Here is a 23,053-nt window from a genome sequence, read left to right on the forward strand (position 1 = left end):
CCTGTGGCATATAATATCTTTGCTCTGCCAGTTTTTCTTCTGCTTAGGGGACGATCAAGATATCAAGTGTTTAAAGTGCTAAAAGTGAAGGCAAAGTCAGCCAACAGTCAGATCCTAATACACTTAAAACTAATAATGAAAAATGCTGCAGGATTCTGTTTTCTCTTTGTCTGGGGATACATTTTAAAAATGCAAAAAGGCAGGAGAAATTAAGCCTTATGTCCTCTTTTTTTTCTCATATTTCGCAGTGTGGGCTCAGCTAGTAAATATGTTTTTGATAGTAAGGAAGATGAAACCATCTCTTTGTTAGCAGACCAAAGCATATATATACAGCATGGTAGTATTTGATACATTTTGTTAAAGGTAATGGAGCCAAACAAAATAAAATGGCACTTGAGCCCATAGAAATGAGGAGAACAAGATGAAGAAATATATTAATCAACCCTACCTCTCAAGTAATGCCAGTTTTCTGTCATACAGCAAAAGACCTTCCTCCATTGTTACTATAGAAAAGAGAGAAAGATAAATGGCTTCCATTTAATTGGGCCTCACAGAAAGGTCCCTGGCAAAAGTGTGAACTTTACTTCACCTGTTCTTTTCTCCAAAGAGGTATGAATTATTCTTTATACTCACCTAACACATTTGGGACTGAACAGCAGATGTGGAACAAAATCAACAGGGAGGGGAGGTTTTTTGGAGTAGCTATTATAAGTATTCTCTACACATTGGTTTCTATGTCTCCTTTTGTTTTTATTTGTATGCAACTAATCTTGCTTTTTTATGATAGCACTTACTCATTTTAAATTATGCACGTATTTCTTAAAGTGACTCCTTTAGACAGGTGTTGCATCTAATGATCATGACACTAGAAGACAGCTACCCCTGTGCAGCCCTCAAAACCATCTCCAGAGTGTTAGGTGACCTCAACAATGTGGGACTAAGATGTATGGGACTGCACCGGAAGGAGCTTAACACCTGAAACTGGGTGAAAGAACTGTTCCCCAAGCGGAGCACTGCTGTTGTGAGATTCTGCCACCCAATTTCAGGCACTTGCCCCTCTCTCATTGCAGACCTTTACAACACTGACTACACTGTTCAGAAGGACCACCCAGCCCTCTGAAGAGGCTTCATGGAGTTGCAGGGTCTACAGAGCAGGAGATTGGAAAGGAAAAGATGGGTTGCCTTACTTTGCAACCTGTGCAGCCATTGCATACAGCCCATAATCTCCTGGAGCTTGTAAAAAAACCACAAAGTTTTCCCCTATTTTACAGCGTTCTCAGTATCAATGTTCTTAATGACTGTTTGACAAGGACCAATTTACACAAACTATGCGATGCTTCAAATTCCTGTTTGTTTTGGCTTATAGTAGACACGTTGCATGCAGGCACCCCTGAGTGGGCTAGCAGTGGCTTGCTACAAGATCTGTCCTGGTCAAGATACACCTGCAGACAACTAGCTCACCAGGCACAGGAATTTCAAGGAACTGTGCCAGTTGGTCATGAAGGCTGGACATAGATCATGGTCATTTACACCTAGAAAAGGCCAGCAGCATGATGATGATAAATGAGAAACAACTTTTGTGTATCTTACTCTAACTAGGATAGCATATAAGGAAGGGGCTGACATCAGTTGAATTCCATCTGGAGGACTAAAGGTTGTCCATCTCTGCGCTACAATATGCTATGTTGATATATATAAATCTCCTAGATGTGTGGGGAACCATCTTCAGCCCATGGGCTGTATTCCCCTTGGGAATATGCAATCTGGTGTGGGGGGTTGATCTATTGCATTTGTTTTATAGATGTAAACTACTGCTCAGGCCTCCTGGTGAAGGGCGGTATACAAAAATGTTAATAAATAAATACATTCCCTCCGGGATAACTTCTGGAGGGCACATGACATAGGTAGGTGGGGGGCCTGGACGGAGTAATGGATGCAACGCTTACCTTCAGATAGTACGTTAGTTTTTTCATCCAACAGCATCAAAAATAAACAGACTGGTTTCACCCACTGACTGGTTTTCCCTAAGAAAAAAAACAGAAAAGAGGTCACAAAAGAATCCTTATCCTGGGAGGTCAAATATCAGCTGGAATAGGCTTCCGGTGGAACTGCAGACATGATAAGAAGTGCGAGATAACCCTCCGGGGGTCTCGAGCGGTGTGGGGGCTATTTGAGAAGTTTCGCGAAGGCTACGCGGACCTCGGAGCCTCGGGAGGAGATCCTGAGGGGCGCTGGTACCCAGCGGTGCCCAGAGGTGCTCTCTTGCTCCCTGGGTCTTAATAATAGACTCAGGGATGGGATTGAGCTGCGGGCATGAAGGGGGAGCAACTTTAAACCCACACCGTGAAGCCTCAGACTTCTTATGAAAGCAGTTAGCTTCCAAAACCAACAACGAATTCGGACCTACAGCTGACGGAGCTAATCCGAGCACTGCTTTAAAACTTGAAATCTATTAGAATTTGGCGAGTTACGGGATGCAGAAAGGGAGTCCGTCCCGGACAACTGGGAGAAAATGGCGCACGACGGAAGGTTGGAGGAAGGAGGAGAGAAAAAAAGTTTCCACTGAGTGAGTGTTACTTTTTAAGCCCTCGAACACGAATTACAAAGTGTTGAGGCAAAGCTACTTTTGAAATGACTACTGGGGGAAAAGTACTGTAGATGTCTTTTGATCGGCTTGGGACGGGTCTCTGTCGGACGGAGGCAAATCACTAAATAATTCATCGCACTCCTCCATTTTAAGTGAAGAGGGTCTCAGCCATACTGGACATACTGGACTTGCAAAAAGATTTGGACTGCAGACTCAAAGAGAAAGCAAGGAGAACCCTGATGGTTAAAAGATTGGCTGACTTTAGAAAACACTGACCTATTAGATCTAGAGGGCCACGACAATAGATACGGTTGGCATTCGTACCTATGGTACAACAAAGTAAAGGTACATAAAGGTTTTCTAAACCATGTGATTAGGAAATCTTTATATGAAGTATGGGATCGGAATAAAAACCTCCTGGTGGATATCACCAATTGAGGTGTTGACAACAAAAAAAGTAAACATGGAAGGGGAAAGAGTAACATATGAGGATATTACTAGGAAAACAGACCAAGGGATAAAGCTCAAACCATATGACCAAATTGAAAAGATGTTAACAGGGTGGCTGCAATACCACCAGATCAGTGACTTATTAAAGGAAGATAAAAAGAGAAATGGGTTCGAAGATAAAAAATCGAAATTCCAAATCGAGTTAATAGACTGTAAAGATAAAATTTTATCAAGAATGTATAGTTTATTGCTAGAATGGTATACAAAAGACGAAGAAGTAAAGGAATCAATGATAAAATGGGCAATTGATATTGGGCATAACATTGAATTGGATGCGTGGAAAAGATTATGGAAGGAGGGTTCAAGATTTACAGGATGCATGGCTTTAAAGGAAAACTTGCTCAAAATGATGTATAGATGGCATTTGATGCCAGTAAAATTAGCTAAAATGTATAGGAAAAAAGAAAGAAAATGTTGGAAATGTAAAAAGGCAGATGGGAACTATTTCCATATGTGGTGGACCTGCGATAAGGTAAAAAAATTTTGGGAATCAATTTATAATGAACTAAAAAAAATATTTAGATATACTTTCCCCAAAAGACCAGAAGCGTGTCTATTAGGCTTAATAGGAACACAAATTAAAATAGAAGATCAAAATTTGTTCATGTATGCTACAGCTGCCGCGAGGACCCTTCTGACCCAAAGATGGAAAGTACAAGATATACCAACTATTCAGGAGTGGCAGGCGAAGTTGACAGAATATGCAGAACTTGCCAAACTGTCAGGGAGGATCCGGGACCAGGGAGATCAAAGATACCAAAATAACGAGTAAATTTATTGAATATTTAAAGAAGAATTGTAAAGAGGTCAAGACACTAGCAGGATTGACATAATACCTCCAATGTATAATAGTACTAATGTACATGATGTGCATGATGGAAAGAGGATAAATATACCAGTTGTGGGGAGGGAGGGGGGTTGCGACTCGGCAGAGTCAAAGGGAATGTATGGTGCTATTACAATTTGTTGGAAAAGAATATGTAAGGAAAACAATAAAAATTCACTTGGGAAAAAAAACAAATATCAGCTGGAATAATTTTAAAAAGCAGTGTCAGCCAGATTATGGAAATATGGAGAGAGGGGGTGAAAATGGCCATGGAGAAGACCAGCCCTCTTCCGCCTTCCAAGTAGCAATGCCTCGGCTGCTGTCAGAACACAAGGAAGGGGTCTTCAGCAGCTCGGGTACTGGGCAGGCTAGGATGGGAGAAGCTGGTCCCTGAAGTGTCCTGAGCCAAGCCATTTATCACTTCTCAACGAGGCTGCAATACAGTACAATGCATAGTAAGATTAGAATACCAACTTGCACAGATGGGGACCTTTTTTTTACTGCATAGTTATAGATGGGTAGCAGGAAGCTACAAAGTCATTTCTTTGAGCATTGCAAAAGGAAATAATTTGTTGTCTTTAATTGCTGTAAAATATCTTTATGCTTGTTTTCTAAGTATAAAGAGACGTAATGTTTTCAAACTCAATATGCAACAACACAGCAAAGAACTGCAATTTTGTTTATTGCCAAAATTGCATTTTCATTTGAAGATTTGAGCAGCAGCAGTTTTATTTGAATTTAGATTACACAGAGAAGGATCTAAATTCTGACAAAGCATCTAAAACGTCAAGTTACAAAATGCATTATTCACTATCGTTTGTGACTTTCATCTGAAATAGCACCATGTCCAACTGGAGAGGGTGTGTGATAGGATATTGTGTTCTAAATTTGGCTCAATAAGCGGCCTACTTCACAAGTCTGGGTGGCACTGACATATTTGTAGAGCTCTACTCCAATTCCAAAATGTAGTAGCCAAACCATATTCAGACTCATATATATGGTTTCTATGCTCTAGTCCCAAGTAGTTCCAGTGCTGACTGTGATACCACACTTTGCCTGTCATTTAAATAAGCAAAAAATTGTCTGAAGAAGTAGCAGGACCTGACAAAGGAACAGGAACATGGGGTGCCAGATTTCTTTTCAAAACTGGAGAAAGAAAAGTGGACCACTGCATTCTTCATTACAGAATAGCTTTAACAGAGAAGAAGACTGCCCCAGAGGCACAGATGTGTCTAGATTCAAGTAAGGTTTTCCATTTAATTCTGCTTGGCACCCTAATTGAATCATTAAAGAAATATATTTGGAACTGACAGAAACAACAGCTAAAAAAAAACCCCATAGTAATGAACAGATAGATGCAAAACACTATGTTCTGGGGACGGCAGATAACCCATGAAGTAATAATAATATTGGTGATACTGTGGAAGGCATTCCAAAATACATGTTGTCCAAGTCTTTTCTGAATATGTACTTGGACAAGGAAACATCGAACCAGGAAATCACATATATTAGATGTGGAAAGTTTTAGTATGTAAGAGACACATGTTCCAACCTCTGACATCACAAAAGCAGTTGCTGCCAGGCAAGCATTTGCTTGTGTAAATACAAACACAAGGACAGCTGCCACTGTGCAAAACATCCCATCAGTTTCAGTCAGCATGGTCAATGGTCAGGGATGCTGAGAACTGTAGTCCAACAACATCTGAAAGTCACAGGTTAGCCCCCCTCCCCTTGGCCTAAAATATTTGCTGACCTGCCATTTTTCCTACTCTAGTGTTCTTTTCTAAACAAAACCACGAATGTTACGGTTGTCTACACTTACAAGCTACTAGGGCTAGCCCAAAGTATTTTGCTGTCTGAGGTAGGACAGAAAATGGTCTCCCTGCCAGCAACCCTGTCAATGTGTGCATTGTCGTTATTTTGGCACCTGAGAAAGAAAATCCCAGAAACTTTTCCTCCACTCCCTGACAGTCAAAGTACTGTAATGCATTCAATAACTTACAATTTGATGCCCTTTCATGACTTCCCAAATTGTTTGCCTGAAGTGGCCACTTTACTCTGCCTAATGGTAGCACTGGTCCTATAAGAAACAAGAAAATTAATGGTAAAGCAGAATAATAACACAACCAAAATCCAATAATCGGTTAGTAAATGGCACAAAACTGGGTCATCTTACTCTACCATCTGAGAACAATGATGAATGAGAGAGACATTTGAGGGTTGACTTATTCTACAGGCAAGTTACCCAGAGCTGCTTCTTTGTGGAAGTAAATCAGTCGTGCACAATATATTACTTATTTAGTTACTAAATTTGTTTGCTGCCCTTCATCTGGAGATCTCAAGGTAGTAATTCACAGCATTAAAAAATCCAGCAAAAAAACCCCAAAATACATAATAAAAACAAGAACAAACCAAACCAATAATCCATTGATTTGTGCTGCCATTGAGATGCCCCATGTGATTGTTCTGATCGTGTGAAAAGCTGAAAAGATTTACAGCACCCTCTATCTGGGGCAATATTTGCTTTTGCCACAAAAACTAGCCATGTGTGATGCATCAACTGGTTTTATCAAAAGACTTGGGGCTCATCTAGATTTCTGTTTGTGCCATCATTTGTAGACACAGGTCCATGATTTCCAAGCACAGGTTCAAGCAGGGTTTTTGTTTTGTTTTTTTGGTCCCTCTGCTTTCCATGGGGAAACCCACTGTTTACCACTGAATCAGAACAAATGGCAATCAGGTTTCTGCAGATTGATGTTTGTTCTGATTCAGCAGTAAAGAGCGGGTTTTTCCCAGGCAAAGCAGCAAAAGAACAACAACAAAAACCTCTCAGACATGTGCCTGGTAATCATGGATGTGTGCCTATAAATTGTGGCACAAATGAAAGTCTGGATGAGCCCTTGCAAAAGACTACACAATACAGTCAAGGCAGCCTCCCATAAATATAGGTCAGTGTCTGCTGCTCCATCCTTCTCAGAAACAAAAAAGCATGCATGCTTGATTTTCTTTTTTGCAGGCATTCCCAGGAGGATAAAAAGGGAGTCTTTGTTTTAACAGTTCTGTTAGCACTATAAAATCCTTGAATTTAATTTCTACACTCAACAGCTGTGCCTCCTGGACCTAAATTGTCTACGTTGGACCTCTAACAGAAAGAAACTCTTGCAGATGGCACAAACCCCAAACACAACTACATGCCCTAATTTAAAATACTTCTGAAAGAACATGGTAAATTAGTCTTTAGAGAGATTTCATATGTATGGTGGGCTGAAGCAAATGTGAGAAGGCTCTTTCATCCAAGTTGGAGGTCTCCAGTAGGGACACCTCAAGTTACTCTACAGATCTCTTATATGTTTCTGTACCAGGTCTGTTCTGTTAGTGAAAAGTGATCCGTTCTCAGTCCCTACAATACATCAAAAATACACAAAGACAGGGCAGATAATGAAGAGATGTAAGCAGAAGTACTTCACTGAAGGTGTAGCTCCTTTTTGCAATGATTTAGAGCTAGCATTGCTGGCTTGGTGTGAGGATAACTAAGCCCCAAATCGGCTTTTAATATGTAGATTACAGATGACTAATTTACAGTGATGACTACCTGTAGTTTGTGACAGAGCATTTAAAACTTCATTTCTCTCTATACTTCTAAAATTAGGATATGTCATCCAGTTTTCAGACAATCCAACACAAAATATTTTTCCCCACATTTTATGTTTTCTGCTGCATCATCTTCATCAGGTTAATGTACAGAATATTTTAAAAAGTAAGGTAAGTCATAATGTGTCTAACATTATCATTATCTCAGTTTTCTCAGATATATTTTAGAAAATGTTTGTTGTAAGTTTGGGAAAAGGGAAAGCAAAAGGAAACCAAGGGCAGAGAAATCCAGGATAGCTGGCAACAAGTCAAACCAAGCCAAACGTCAGGGGATAATTGGGCTCAGTTCATACTGGCATGAAGAGTTGGTTTCTGTTCTATCCCCGCCCCACCTTCCACACTTCAAATCCATCTCTATTTACAGTCAAGGTATCACCATCTCTCTATTTAGATATTTAGCTTCAAGGGATCAGAGGCTGAAATCACAAGAGGAATTCCGACACTTTCTCCAAGAATAAAACAGTGGCAAAATAGGAACACTGTTTTACTGTAAGCCTATGAAAAATAGGGACTGTTGTGATATTCGTCCCCACAGTAGAAAATTCCAGGTTGTATTCATCAGATACAATGACTTTTGCTAGAAGATTGCTCCTTCTTTCTATGTTTGGAAGACACACACAAACACATGCTGCCGGGAGGGTTTAACAGTGTTTTCTTATATGTACTTTTTTCCTGTGCAAAACAAGCACTTCCTCACTTGAAAACATGGTGAGGATGTCATGAAGCAGTTACCACCTCAGAGATAAACATGTGAATCCGTCTTGTATTTTCTCATGGTAATAGACATTAAAGCACACTCTTCTTGTCCACTAATAAGCAAAGACAATTCTTCCAAATTCCCAACCCCAATCCATTCAAACTGACACATGAAAGGACTTCACAAACAGGGCAGTAAAAAACCCCACAAAAATAAAACAACTGATCCGACATCTAGTAACTGCTTTGGCAGAATGAGTGCACAATACTTTTTAATAGCAACAGTTGGGCTTCAAACTGTTGTAGTGCTCCTTATTATGGCTCTGTCTGGCCTCACAATCAACAACAGCTGCCTAGCATGGGTGATTTAAAGGCCCCAGCTTCTTAAGAGTGATGTCTTCAGGTATTAAACTCTTGATCGAAGTCTCTCAGGAGAGATTAAATCACAGAGCTCTGTTCCTTTGAAAAGGTCTTTGGCCTTCTTTTGCTGCATTTCAGCTCACGGAAGCCAAGGAGGCTTGCTTTTCTGATTTGGGATTGATTGGCTCAGTCCCAAAACAGATGCTCTGTAGGGCAGAGCCATTATATTTTGTGATGAGCAGACAGGAGGTCCTTTGTAAGTCATGGGAGTACAGCCAAAGTAAAGGTGAAACACAGCATGAAAGCAGTGATGTGGCTCCTTCCACCACACTCAAAGAAAGCAAGGGAACAGCCAACTATTCCATAAACAGCAACTTCACTCTTCTTAAAGTTCAGGCCTGGAAGGAATTCTTCTTCCCTCACTCCTCAATTATACAGCATCATCAATATCTTGAGCAAAGTTACAGACTAATCCATACTCCATATTTGGGGCAGTGGCACTCTGCAGGATACTCCAGTATTATAGGACTGTTTTCCACAGCAAGTGTATAAAGTGTGGAAAAATATAATATTCATGTAAGTCTTTAAACATGTCATGAAAAGAAGAATGAGCCTAGTTTTTCTAGATACATACAGACAGGTGTGCATGTGAAATATATCCTTTCCATATCTGGTGTGAACACAGAGATGTTACCTGCAACAATTATAATGCATGGGAGTGGGAGAACTTTTTGAAATCATTTCAAGATGTAACATGCATTCACTTGGTAGAAGACTTTTGTCCATCCTAGGGTCGCCACCATTTCCTTAACTAATGGGGCAGAGAAATAAGAAAGCAAAACAAGTGAAGATCTCATTTCTACTGCTAAAGATGAGCAGCCACCCAAATTTTGCCACCCCTAGAAAAAGTCAGAGACATGGTCTTCCAAATTTGCTGCCCACAGACTGGGTGATGAACTTTGGAGTCCATTTGATCTCAGTCCTTATACTTGCATTAAAAGGGTATTTTTTAAGCAGAAATAAAAAGTGTGTATAGGCACGTAGGTATTTTGCAATTACAAGATGCTTCTAACACTGAGGCAGCTGGAAAAAGAAGATATGACTTTAGTATGTCTTAATGACTGCATATTTATGTATCTAAAACCCAGGGTGATTGCTACTTAGATGTTCAACAGTCAACATCACAGGCAATTCATTCCACCCTCTTTCCTCCAGCCACCAGATGATGAACATCTGACTCTGGAACAATGAATTGGTTGCCATGTGGCTCTTATCCTCAGCTGCCCTTACACATTGTATCTTAACAGCTGTCAAGTCCTTAACTCAGACACAGTACTTGTGTTGTGTTGGCTTTTAAACCCAAGTAGAAATCCCTGAGGTGCAATGTGTGCTAGGAATCCTAGTCAAGATAGATAGAGGCATTGTTCTTTTACGGATTTAAAGAGCATCTTTCCTACCCATCAAGACATGAGGAAAATACTATTAAAGTCATAAAAATTACTGCCACAATAGAAATGTATTAGCAACAAAGAAACAGGAACAACAACAATATCCTTTAGAAGAACCAGAGGAGGGCAAAGATTTTAACGAAACTCTGAAGCAATGCAAAACAGAAGGAGGCCATAAGCTGCAAGCTGAAGCATAAACACAAACCTAAGCACCTTCATTCTGGGTATTAAAGTCAATCTTCAAGAGACTTTTTAAATTGTCTAAGGGCCAATTCTTATGTTATGGATGCCAAATGGAGGCCATTAAGAATGTATCTTCCTGTTGTATTGGTTCTGCCCATAAAGTCTGAAAGCAAGTCTACAGTCAACTGACCTGAAGACTTTCTAAGTGATGGAGCTCATAAGGTAAGGATTTCATACATGACTACCCTATCATAAAACTATTTGCAAAGAGAAGCTTCCACACGATTATGTTAAAAATGGAATGCTTCAGTAGGCCTATGTGGCTCTCGTATATCGTAACAGTGATTAACAGTGGTATGTGAACTAAAGACAACAGGTTATTTTTATAAAAGAATCAGAAACCTGATTGCCATTTGTTGGTGAAAGACACACAACCTCTGATATTTACATATCTATTAAAGGGCAACTCCCAAGGAAGTTAACAGCATCATTAAAAACAAACAAACAAACAAACAAACAAACAAACACACACAAACCTTTAGAATGGCATCTAATAAAAAAGAGACAAAAATAAAAGAAAGAACAATGGGCAGCCTCCATAACAATTCAAAACCAAAACAGAAAGAACAAACAACCATCATAATAACTAATATGAAGCACATTGCTGGAAATCACATCTGAACAAAGAAGTCTTCACTTGTCACATAAAAACAGATTGTATGTGTAGCAGGGAAGGGTCTACTGAAATTTTCCAAAGCAGCAGTCCCCATCACTTGGGTCTTGCTGCCAAGAAGTCATTATCTCTAGTGTCTGCAAACCAGTCTGCTTCAGACACAGGTGGGACACAGCAGGGCCTCCTCTGAAGACTAAAGCGTATCTTCAGGTTCTTTAATCCCCAACAACTACACATGGGTTGTTTCAGGGGTTTCCCTACAACAGGGGTGGCCAACTCCCAAGAAACTGTGATCTACTCACAGAGTTAAAAACTGGCAGTGATCTACCCCCTTTTTGGGGGTTCAGGTCAAAGTTCTTTTAGGAAGGAAGGCCCTGTTTTGGGGGATTCAGCTCAGTGTTATTGAGCTATTTTTAGGGAGGAAGAAAGCTCTGCTTTTTGGGGTGCAGGGCAAAAATGCTGAGCATTTTTAGGGGAGCCACAGTTGTTGAGCTTCTTTGGGGGGAGCCAGTGATCTACCACAGAAGTTCAGTGATCTACCAGTAGATCACAATCTACCTGTTGAACATGCCTGCCCTACAAGATTTTACAAAGCCCCAAGTTTTCACGTTCTTTTAATGTCACCAATCACTCAATCCTGCCTCAGTAATGCTCCCTGCCCCTGTTACTGATATCCTGAGGTAAAATTAATAGAAAATCTGCATTATATTTAAGCTTTACTATAGTGCTGTTACTTTTCATATTCCTTCTGCTGTTGCTTACCAAGGGAATTCGGAGGCCTGTAGAGCTATGCTTGTTATTCTGAATTCTGTGTTGGGTGTTGTTGTTGGTTTTTTTGGGGGGGGGGGGGGTTGAAGTTAAGAAACAAGCACCAAGCACCTGTCTTGTCTGTTTCAAGGTTGCAAGCTGAATTTTTAGCAGTCCAGGAAGAAGAAAGATAACAGTTGTCTCAAGATTTTTCTTTGTAGCATTCACTGTTCATTGTTGTTTTATTGTACAAAGAGAATGACAAGTTTCCCAGTGTGAGAACTGACCTCTTATTATATGTATATGTACATAGTTATTTGTAGACCTCAAAATAAAAATAGTGTGCATTGAACAGAGTAGCTTTTCTTTCAAGTCAGCCTCTCTTACCCAGAAACCTCAGTGACACGTGGCTGTGTGTAAGGTCAAGTTTGTAGGCAATTTAGGTCTTATTTATGGTTAGATTTGTGGTGGCAGAGGGCAAGAAATATGATGGGCAAATTCATTAGACTTCCTTTTAATAACCGAAAAGTGAAGTGCTCTTAATCTTAAGCAATATTACTTACTTCCTCTCATTGAAGTGAATAGCTCCAGAACAACTGCTTGAGTTTAGATCCTTAACCTTGATTCATGTAGGCGTGCAGTAATGGCATAACAGCTGCCCAATGCCACTTCTGAATACATAAAATTTATCTGAATAAATAAAATTAAAAATGGGACCTCACTGGAGAGTAAACATACTGGAGAGTAAACATAGCAGCAGCATTTATGAAACAGCCTGCCAGAAGGTCACAATACTGAGAGATACCAGTCCATTTATTTTAAGGCAATTAGGCCATGAGGGAAGCTGGAATCCATAAGAAAAGTCAGCATCTAGACCATTCCTAGAAATGAACCAGCTGTCTATGGCTGACCAAGGAGCAAATGATTTACCACGATATGTTTGTTTTTCAAACCTGTGGAAAGTCACAACCAGAGAGCAGTGAACTCAATTTGTAGCCCAGCTGTTTGAGGGAAGTCAAACCACAGGTAGTCAGGCACCGAGAGTCGTATGCTAGCTCATTACTGCCTTAGGATTTCTAGTTACTGAGTGCTTCAGGAGAATAATTGGTAGCACCACTGAGCTCATTTATTTCAGCTTTTTCCCAAGATCCATGTGCCAAGATGCTGTCCGAAGCTAATAAAATCTTATTTTGCTTGTTCAAGATCTGCCTGCCACCCTCAGGATAGGTTCACTGAATAATGAACTTCTGTAACACGGAAGGATCAGAAACTGAACAAACAAGTTAACTTTAAGAAAATCTGCTTCGTTACTTAGGGCTATAGCCACATATTGCTCACAACAACTACATCGTTATAAAGCTGTTTTCTGAGCACTGACCCTTCATGTATGTACAGAAACCTCCAAAGAGGTAAAGATTTAGCTTTCATTTCCATGTCAATGACTGCGGAAATGAGAGGGAAATGAGAGGTCGCAGGTCGCACAGGGGAGGGAGTTCACGAGAAGCTTTATCAAGGAAAGGAAACAGAATAGGGGCACAGTCATTTAATTGTTTACATTAAAAATAATAAAATAAAACCCTCCAAAATAGCTAACAACATCAGTTAAATAATATATATAAAACAATAAAACACTCAAATTAACAAGTGAAGCAATAGCAGTGAAAACCACCAGCACCTCCTGCAGTGGGAGAGAGTTTCCAAGATGGGGTTCACCACTGAAACAGCACTTTACCTGTGAACTGCTGAGGCCTCTGGGTATAGGGCAGTATATGAATTCAATAATAAATAATAATACCTGATATCCACCCAGAGAGAGTGTTCCTTGGAAAGAGGGCTTGATTGTTAAACCACTCTGTAAACTATAGCTCTGTGAGAGGAACAGGGATCTCCTAGTGACTCGCAGCACCCCTGACAAACTTTAGTTCCCAGGATTCTTTGGTGGGAAGTCATGACTGTTTAAAGTAGCATGATACTGTATAGTGCAGATGAGGCCTAAGGAAGGAATATACATACAACCCGGTGCAATGCCTGATCCTCACTGTTGGTGTTGGAATTTTGGTAGAAGTAAAAGCTACAGGTATAAAAAGAAGAATTCCTGGATGCCTAGATTCATGTTTAGGGCAAGTACTCCCTAGCAGAGATTTAAAATCACAAAAAATGCAGCAAAGTAAAGTTTGAAAACATAGGCTGTTGGACCTTTTAAATATCCCCTTCTAAATTGCTTCCAAAGTTTCCCTCTTCCCTTAGCATAGAAAGAGGTCATACGATTGGTAGGTTAAAAATGGTTTACTTACAAACTCTTCTTATGTTTGTAGTGCTTCATTGTCTCAAAACTCTCAAGCTGGAAGTCTAGCAACACACAATTATCATATTAATATCATCACCATCATCAGTGTGTGTTGAACTCACTGCACTTTCCCTTGGAACTTCAAAGTAGAGAGGAAACAGAAACTCTACTCTGCAAATCCAAACCATTTATTACTGCTCTCATTTCTGACATATTTATGATTCTTTAATAAGGTCTATTATTTTGTAAAAAATAACTTGGTGCCAGGCTTGTAACTGTGCGATCTTGTTTTACCACCCTCCCAAAAACTACATATATCCACAACAATTCCATAGAGGGCTGTAATTTCTGGAGGTTTTGAATATAGAGATTAAAGGACTGTCAAATGGAATTATCTATTTTTTCAAAGTATAACTATAACAGCTATTTAAACAATTGTCAGAACAACAGGCAGAGGCTATAATTAAGAAAAGGCCTTCTGTATTAGTTCAAATACTGGTCATCTTTACTAAGGAGGCATGCTGGCATTTCATTTGTTTTATTTTGAAAACACTTTAAACTTCTACAATTCTGATTTCCAGGCATTTTGTTGTTGCTGCTAAAAGGTGGTCTGGAAATAATACAGTCTAATGATTTTTTTCTGGGTATCTTTCATTGGCACTGCAGGTTTCATTGCTTGCTGTTTAGTTTATTCAGCTTAATATTTGAGAGCAACTATGTATCATATTTATTCATGTATACCTTATCTGTCTTCCTGAAACTCAAGGCCACATCCATGGGGGTCCCAGGGGGTCTCCCATGAAAGCAATGACCAGACTCAGGCTGCATAGCTTCAGTAAAGTCTGAGGTTATACAGCGCAGCCACCTTGCTAAAAGTTATAGAGGTCTTGGTTTGTTCTGTCCCTGCTGCATGGCAGACCACCTGGGAACTCAGTGCACATACCATGGAGGAAGAAAGGCAGAATATAAATATGTTAAAGAAACTAATACCATGTGCCTTCAGGCCATACAGTAGAGGCAGTTTCCTTAGTTTTCAGAAAAACATCCAGCTTGTATGCCCCCCCTTCCTTTGGCATTTTAATTCTGTTACCAACTATGGCTGCAATGGGGCTTGCTTCTGAGTAGACATGGTTAGGCTTGCTGTAACGCTTCAACGGAAAGCGAGCAGGTTTGAAGAGCTGGAGTAGATCCATGGCTCATTCATGTGACTGTATCTCCATGTTCTGCAGCACAAAGATGAAGAAATATTAATGAACCCCCACCTCTCAAAAAAGGTAGGGGGGTAGGTTTTTTTTCTCTCCAGATGGACATGTTTCAATGACAGTTCATTGCCATTAAGAAGCAGACAGATTCAACTGCTTCTAATATGAATGTGTACACTTCGTTTGATGTAAAGTATTTGGCGAGTGGTCATTTAAATGGATGCTCACAGCAGGCTTGACAGAAACTGAGGCATTCTTCTCCATTACATAGGCAGAAATGAGATACCACAGATACCGCGAGGCTATTTTGTTACACTGATAAGTATTTTAGCTTAATCACAAGATTCATCTTAATGGAAAAAATAACGGTCTTCCCCATAATTGCAGGACTCTGTCACACATCTAAGACACAGGGTTTGATTGCTGTTTTTTAGAAAAGAAAAGAAAAGAAAAGAAAAGAAAAGAAAAGAAAAGAAAAAAGGCACATTCTCCTTGCAGATAAATGTTAAGAGAATTTCACATTCTCCCTCAAGAATATCCAGCCCAGTGCTCCCCTACTTTGACCTTCAGAAATAGAGAAAATTTTGAGATGCCATTTTCACTCTGCCTTACATAAAAGTCATGTCAGGAAAAGAGACAACCCTAGAAATAAATAACCGCCGCCCCCCTTTATGGATACAGGTTATGATGGAGCAAAATTCTTGTGCCCAAGAACACACTATCCCTGGTGCTGAAATTGCAAAGGTGGTATAGCTTTTCTTCTTCTTCCAGCACCCAGTGGGAACTTGCTTCTGTGAGGAGATTTTCTTCAGGAGCCTGAGAAACTCACTCCTGGTTGAAATGAGTTCCTTGTTGTTAAAATAAATGAGATAATGAATATAAAGTGCTCAACATCCTTTTATGAAGGGTTCCAAAGCCATAGTTGTTGTTGTTGTTGCTGCTGCTGCTGCTGCTGCTGCTGTTGTTGTTTTTCATGTACGAATTTATATGTAAATTTTAAAAACCTAAAATATATATTTTGAGGCGAGAGGGTGGTGATGGCAGCAGCCCAGCCGGCACAGCAAAAAGTGAGTCTAATGATGTGACTCAGATGGTTGTCATAACAACTGTTTTGAAACTGCTTTTGTTCATAATAAACTCAATTCCAGCTTTGTCCACAGCTTTTTATAAACGGGTAAGTATGAGATTGCTTTACAGAAGAGATTGCTTTTTTAACCCCACAGTGTATCTTTTAAACATGTACAAAATCTCTAAGAAAGATGCTTGTCACTGTTCAGAACAATAAAAAATTTAATGAATACCTCAGGCTCTGCCACATGGGCCCCAAATTCCCACACAGAAGGCACCAAGAATGTTCAAACAGAGCTCAGCACCTAGGATTTTTTAAAATATGTCTCTCAAAACAGGGGAAAGGTATATTTCTCAACTAGCTGATTTATCACTTTGTGTGTGAGAGAGAATAAGATGCAAATGAGATGTAACTTTTATCAATAAATAAAATGCACCAAACACATAAAATGTCCATTACTGTCTTATTTCTCCCATAGAATGTAACCCTGAATGGTTCTGAGAAGAAAGGATTGCCTATGATTTGTGAATCTTGTTCATTTTAAAAAACAATTTAATTATTTGTTTGTTTTTATTTAAGCCATTTATATACGGTGGTACTCCTGGTTACGAACTTAATTTCGTTCTTAACCTGAAACAATTCTTAACCTGAGGCACTACTTTAGTTAATGGGGCCTCCCACTGCTGCCGTGCGATTTCTCTTCTCATCCTGAGGTAAAGTTCTTAACCCAAGGTACTACTTCCAGGTTAGCAGAGTCTGTAATCCAAAGTGTTTGTAACCTGAGGTACCACTTTACTGCTTAACTACAATATTTTCTAAGTAGTTTGATGTATTAACGTTATTGACTGATTTGCCTTGGGGTCTCAAATTTCAGCAACACCCTATGTGACGCTAAAATTCAGTGCCTCCCACCTATCACACTCCATTCTAAATGATAGTTGTAGCATCCTTGCAGCATCCCTGAGGCTCAGCATCCAGTTCGACCAAACTGGTCGTGCTCCCCTAAATTCGCCTCTGATTTAACAAAATGTATATACTGCTTATTCCACAGAAGACCTCTGAGGACAATCTAAAATATTCATTTAAAATATTGATAAAAGCAAACATTAAAAGGAAGTTAACATCTAAACAAAACCAGCAGTTTTAAAACAATTATACATTTTAGAAAAATACAAGTTATATTTACATGCCTGTAGTTTCATTCTGTTGTCTTTGTCCACTGCTTTGCTCACTGGAAGGACAGATCCTGAAGCTGAGGCTCCAATACTTTGGCCACCTCATGAGAAGAGAAGACTCCCTGGAAAAGACCCTGATGTTGGGAAAGATGGAGGGCACAAGGAGAAGGGGCGACAGAGGACAAGATGGTTGGATAGTGTTCTCGAGGCTGCCAGCATGAGTTTGACCAAACTGCGAGAGGCAGTGGAAGAAGTGCCTGGCGTGCTCTGGTCCATGGGGTCACGAAGAGTCGGACACGACTAAATGACTAAACAACAACAAGAAGAAGTTTCATTCTCTCTTGTGAGCTGCCCTGTGATCATTTCATGACAAAGGGTGATTTACGTTTTACAAATATAATACAAGATCTTGTAATAAAACATTCTGGCACCTCGGCATGGCCTGGTGAAAAGAGACAGAGACTAGGAGCCCTCAGGAAATGTTATGTGTATGAAATACATGTTGTGCAGGAATGGCCGCTCACTCCCCCCTGGGTGCTTCAAGCCAGTCCTATAGTTATGGTGGCTAGCCAGTTTTTTTGCCTAAGGTGAAACCTTCAGAGGAGTGCCATTGAGGCCCTCAGCCTGTGTGTGTTTGTGTCTGCAAATGCATGTGGGTTGGTCTGCTGAACCGGGTCTTTGACCCAGGTGAAATAAAGCCTACTTTCACCTCTGTTCAAGCAGCAGCAGAGGAGAGGGCATGAAGCCCATTGGCGGTGAAGACAGAGAGAAACCTCTGAGCCGAAATCACGGGCGGTTTGGATGGGTATGGCAGCTCCAGTCACAACAGAGAGACCTAAGAAACAACCAGGTCTCAGAACCAAATGAAATGTTATCTATATGGAAAAAAACCTACTTCTGGGTCTTCCCCACATAGTACGCGTGCATGCACAATGCACACAGGCTCTGCCTTTCGGAAACTAACATCCCATTTTTCCTTAAAATATATACACTTTTTGAAGACAAAACAAAAATATACAGCTGCATAGGATTTCAACATATGATAACCAAATAACAGCAGTGAAGCTTTGTAGAAGGCAAAAAAGTACATGAGACAGCCCTGGAATCAAATGAGCACAGTGCCTCATTGCTTTTTTAAGCAGCTGCCAGCAGGGTACTGCATATAAAACCAAAAGAAAAATACACCATGAAGCTGTGGAATCTGTCTCTCTCATCCAGCTTTTGGAAACAGCTACATTTTCTTTCCTTGCCAATGAAACCACAGACAAAGTTGTTGCCAAATCTTTAATTAAAATTTGGTAGAGCTATTGGATGCTAGGAATAAAATTGTTTTGCGGGCTATCCTCAGCCAATGAACTTCCAGCTGATTTCTGCCCCCCAACAAAACACAATAACAGGTTCATTGCTGATAGCCAGAAACTTTAGATACATCAAGATTGTGTAAAGAAGGGCCAGAAATGCATAAAAGCAGGAAGACCAAAGCACAGGAGTCACAGATTTGGGGCATTTTACCACATTATAGCTTGGTTTGCGCATAATGCTAAACACAAAAAATCTTTGTTTAATAAGTCAGTATATGTATGAACAGAGGCCTTTTAATTTGGTTTGATATTGGTGTGCTGCTCAGATCATTTTATAGTATAGTCCAGGCATCCCCAACCTTCGGCTTGTAGTGTTTTGGACTACAATTCTCATCATCCCTGACCACTGGTCCTGTTAGCTAGGGATCATGGGAGTTGTAGGCCAAAATATCTGGAGGGTCGCAGGTTGGGGATGCCACCCCCACCCAACCTGATTGGCACTTGGTTTTTTCTCCTTTCTCTCCGTGAAATGGCTTTCCTCTGTTAAGCGGAAGAACATTGTATGAGGGTGGAAATGACATTGGTCAGGATTAATACAGTATAGGGGCCCATAAGGGGCCTGAGGGGGGGACTGACCACGGCAAACCCAAGCGTGGGTTCGGTATCTGCCTGGTTGGAATCTGAACCCTGGTCCCCCAGTGAGACCTTGCTTGCTTGGCTTGCACCATGACAAGGTTCAACACTGGCTGACTCATATGGAGCAGGTTTGGAGCGATCCAAAGCCAGCAGATCCATTCCATCAACAGGGGGCTTGTGGAATGATGATCTGATCGCGAGACTGAATGCCATGCCAACCCTTTCCCTGCCTGCAGCTGTCAATAAAGATTTGACTTGATTTTATCCCATCACCGTTGTACAGTCTGGTTATTTTGTTGCCCTCATGGGTCACATAATGCACCTGCCTGGGTCATAAATAAATGCAATACATGCCTTTTTCATGGGTTCCACCCCACACATAAAAGTGTCTTCTGTATAGAAGTGCTATAAGATTTTCAGTATATGACCGGCAAATAGGCGGGCATCTCTCTCAAAGTAAACTGTGATACTGCTAACCTGCCAAGGTATATCAAAGTTATCCAATGATAATAATGATAATAATAGGTAGTGGGGTGCAAAAAAATTGAAGACTTTTCTCCTGCTGAAAAGGAGCAAGTAAATATAAGATAAGACAGATTCAGAAATGTGACACCTTAGAAGTCAACCTGTTCTTCTTGTTCATAGATCAGTAAGTGCTTCTGAACCTACGCCATCAATTTCTGAAACAGGATTTTGGAGAAAAGATATGAGAGATGGTTTTAATGATTCAAGGCATTCTAAAGCTAGTACTGTTTACTTTCATTCTGCAGAAATACCCCTGGAAACTCTCCCCACCAGCCTAGAGAGAAATAGAGAAAAACTGCATATATCAAGGTTTGCCGTTGAGTATGGCCAGTAACATCCAAGCAATTTTTTTATGTGTGTGTACTTGCATGAGTGTTTGCATGAGTATGCATGGGGATTTATTTATGATACACAGACATCAGAAATGCATTTCAGTTTCTCCAATGAAATGTCAGGTTCTGTGGGGGAAAAGGATCAAAAGAAGGCAGAAGCAACTTCTCACACAAGTTTCAAACAGGGTGGCAACTTATGCATCACAGAAATATTTGAATATAATTTACATATGCTAATTGCATAAATGTAAATTTAGAAGTAAATGACTATAATTTAAGTAGAAATACAACAGATCTCACCATAGTAGGGAAGACTGTGAGCAGGAGACCTATGTGCCTGCCCAGTCGACTTTTCAGATTATATATATATAGAGAGAGAGAATATCCAAAGAAGGGCACATGGCCATGATCTAGGAGGTATGTGTATGAGGTTGGTTGGGTGTTTTAAAGTCCCATTGCACACTGCAGACTCAACAGGTAGTGTGCTAACAGGTGTGTGCCTAATTAAACAGAGCTACAGTTGCCCAGTAGGAAGGCTTAACCCCATGTCCAGAGATAGTGATGGGGACAGATTGGCGATGAGGCTGTTTACTTATTTAAACAATCACATCTTGCTTAACCACCATCTCTAAGCAGTCTTCAGAGATACAATACAAAAAATAAATATCAATTCAAACTATAAAATCAAACGTCAATTAGAATGCCTGCTGGGATTTTTAAAAAGAGAATTCAGTAGGTGCTGGATGTTTAGTAGGGAGGGAGGCCTGTCTGGCCTCAGCTGGGAAGGAGTTGGGCCCACAATACTAAACACACACCTCCTGGTGGAGACAAGCCGTGCATCAGAGCCATGATGCATCTCACAGTGACACTCCCCTGAAGACCTCAGTGATTGGGGAGGGATATAAGGAAAGTGGCCCTTGTTGAACTAATTAGGCAAGACTTGTGTTGGTAGTGTTAGCAACAACATTTAGGGTGGTCACATCCAACTCCCGTTACTAATTACATAACAAATAATGATGCTGCAAACTAAAGCAACCCCCAATAATTACCAATTGTCACTGGAGCTCAGGAAATGTCTGAAGGATCTTAGCAACAGTGAGTACGGAATATAACCAGCAAAGGGGGAGGGGTGAAGTAGCAAAGGCAAAGTACTGAATGAACAAGCTTCAGCAAAACCCGACTCCACATTACAACCGGTTCCCAACTGCAGACATAATGGAATTGTTCAAGATTGAACCACCAGAGCAGTTTGTTTTCCAGCCTCCTGGAATATGTCCTAAGTGGATCAGACATTTCAGCTGATTTGGGGAAGTCTCTAGTAACTTAAGGCTTAGCCTAGGACATTAATATTCTCTGTGGGAGAACAACTTTCTCTGAAAGTATACTGACTTCAACAGTTTCATGGTCTGGAAAAAAAAAGTTAACTAGTGCTGAACTAAAGCATTCAGCCTATCTATCTATTTACCTCTTAACCTGAAACTGTTCTTAACCTGAGGTACCAGTTTAACTAATGGGGCCTGCCGCTGCTGCCACGTGATTTCTGTTCTCATCCTGAGGTAAAGTTCTCAACCCGAGGTACTACTTCCGGGTTAGCGGAGTCTGTAACCTGAAGTGTTTGTAACCCGAGGTATCTGTAACCTGAGGTACCACTCTGTGTGTGTGTGTGTGTGTGTGTGTGTGTGTGTGTGTGTGTGTAAACAATTCAGCACACCTGAGCTTGGTAGGAACCATTCCCTAAAGATTTTAAAATCTTGTGGGTGAGGAGGTTTTCCTCTTTTTTGTAGAAAAGCTAAGCTACTAAACCACAGGTGGTTCTGCTGTGCTCATACCCAGCTGCAGTTCCCTTTAAAACTGTGGCCCAGATGCCCCTGGGAACAATGGTAGATCCTGGCCACATTCTGAAAGGGATTGTAGAGTGCGGCCTAGCTGCTGCTTGGAGTGATGACTTTTAAGTTTTTCTAAAAGGAGAGGAATAAACAACACCCTGCAATTACCTCATCAAAGTAAGTACACCTGCCCCTGAAAGTGTGGTGTTCTTTTATTCAGAACCTCAGGAGCACTGCCCCATTACCTTCATGGTGTGTGTCCTCCTGCGGTCATGTTTTCCAAGAATCATATAATTTTAGAGTTGAATAGGGTGGCAGATCATGCTTCAAACATTATGCAAACCCATCAATTTGTGTTGGTCAAGCAGCAGTACACGGAAGTTAAAAGGCCCCTCAAACACAGTCAGGAGATGCTCTGTATGTTTCATCAAGGGGGTAATAAAAAGCAAGAGACAAGCCCACACAAAGCAAACACAACAAGTAGCTCTGTCAAGAGTGATGATTGCAACAGACAAGATGTAACAAGGGACAAGGCAAAACTGAAAATGCAGGACATGCATATTCTACCTACTGTGCAGTAGAAGTAGTATGTAAAAAATGCAAAAATAAGGGTCACTAAATGATGATAATGTTGATAATGCAGTATGCTATTTATTCATTGGAATCAATGAAAACACAAAATAACTTTAGCTGATGATGAAGTTTTATTTTCTTATATATTTGTATTAAAAATTTATGTCCTAATTTTCTAGGCAGAATGCCCACTCAATGTGGCTTTAAACAGTACTAATTAAAGGTTGCATTCAACTCATGCACTCATATTCACTGTGAGGAGCAGACTGTGGGGCTCATCTGCTGGGCATCCCCACTGGCCCTTCCCCCCCATACGTTCAGGGAAACGTTTGAAGAGGGCAGAGTACTCTACACAGGAAGATTGGACATCTTGGGGAAAGTCTCTTATTGTCAGGCCTCCCCCTCCTCGCACACAAAAGTGAATGGTGGAGACATGCAAGCCCACC

At 40.5% G+C, this 23,053-nt stretch overlaps 1 long non-coding RNA gene across 1 annotated transcript in view; it reads right to left on the reverse strand.

Annotated features, from left to right (window-relative positions):
• Positions 1-448: 448 nt before the first annotated feature.
• Positions 449-23,053, reverse strand: part of LOC309330936 — a 58,272-nt gene continuing 35,667 nt past the window's right edge. The window contains exons 2-4 of the long non-coding RNA XR_014151648.1: positions 5,926-6,003; positions 1,947-2,024; positions 449-503 (exon numbers count right to left, since the gene is read on the reverse strand). This is a non-coding gene — a long non-coding RNA (uncharacterized lncRNA). The remainder of the gene's footprint in view (positions 504-1,946; positions 2,025-5,925; positions 6,004-23,053) is intronic.

The sequence above is a fragment of the Podarcis erhardii genome (genome assembly GCF_964252035.2).
Source record: "Podarcis erhardii genome assembly, chromosome: 1".
Taxonomy (NCBI): domain Eukaryota; kingdom Metazoa; phylum Chordata; class Lepidosauria; order Squamata; family Lacertidae; genus Podarcis; species Podarcis erhardii.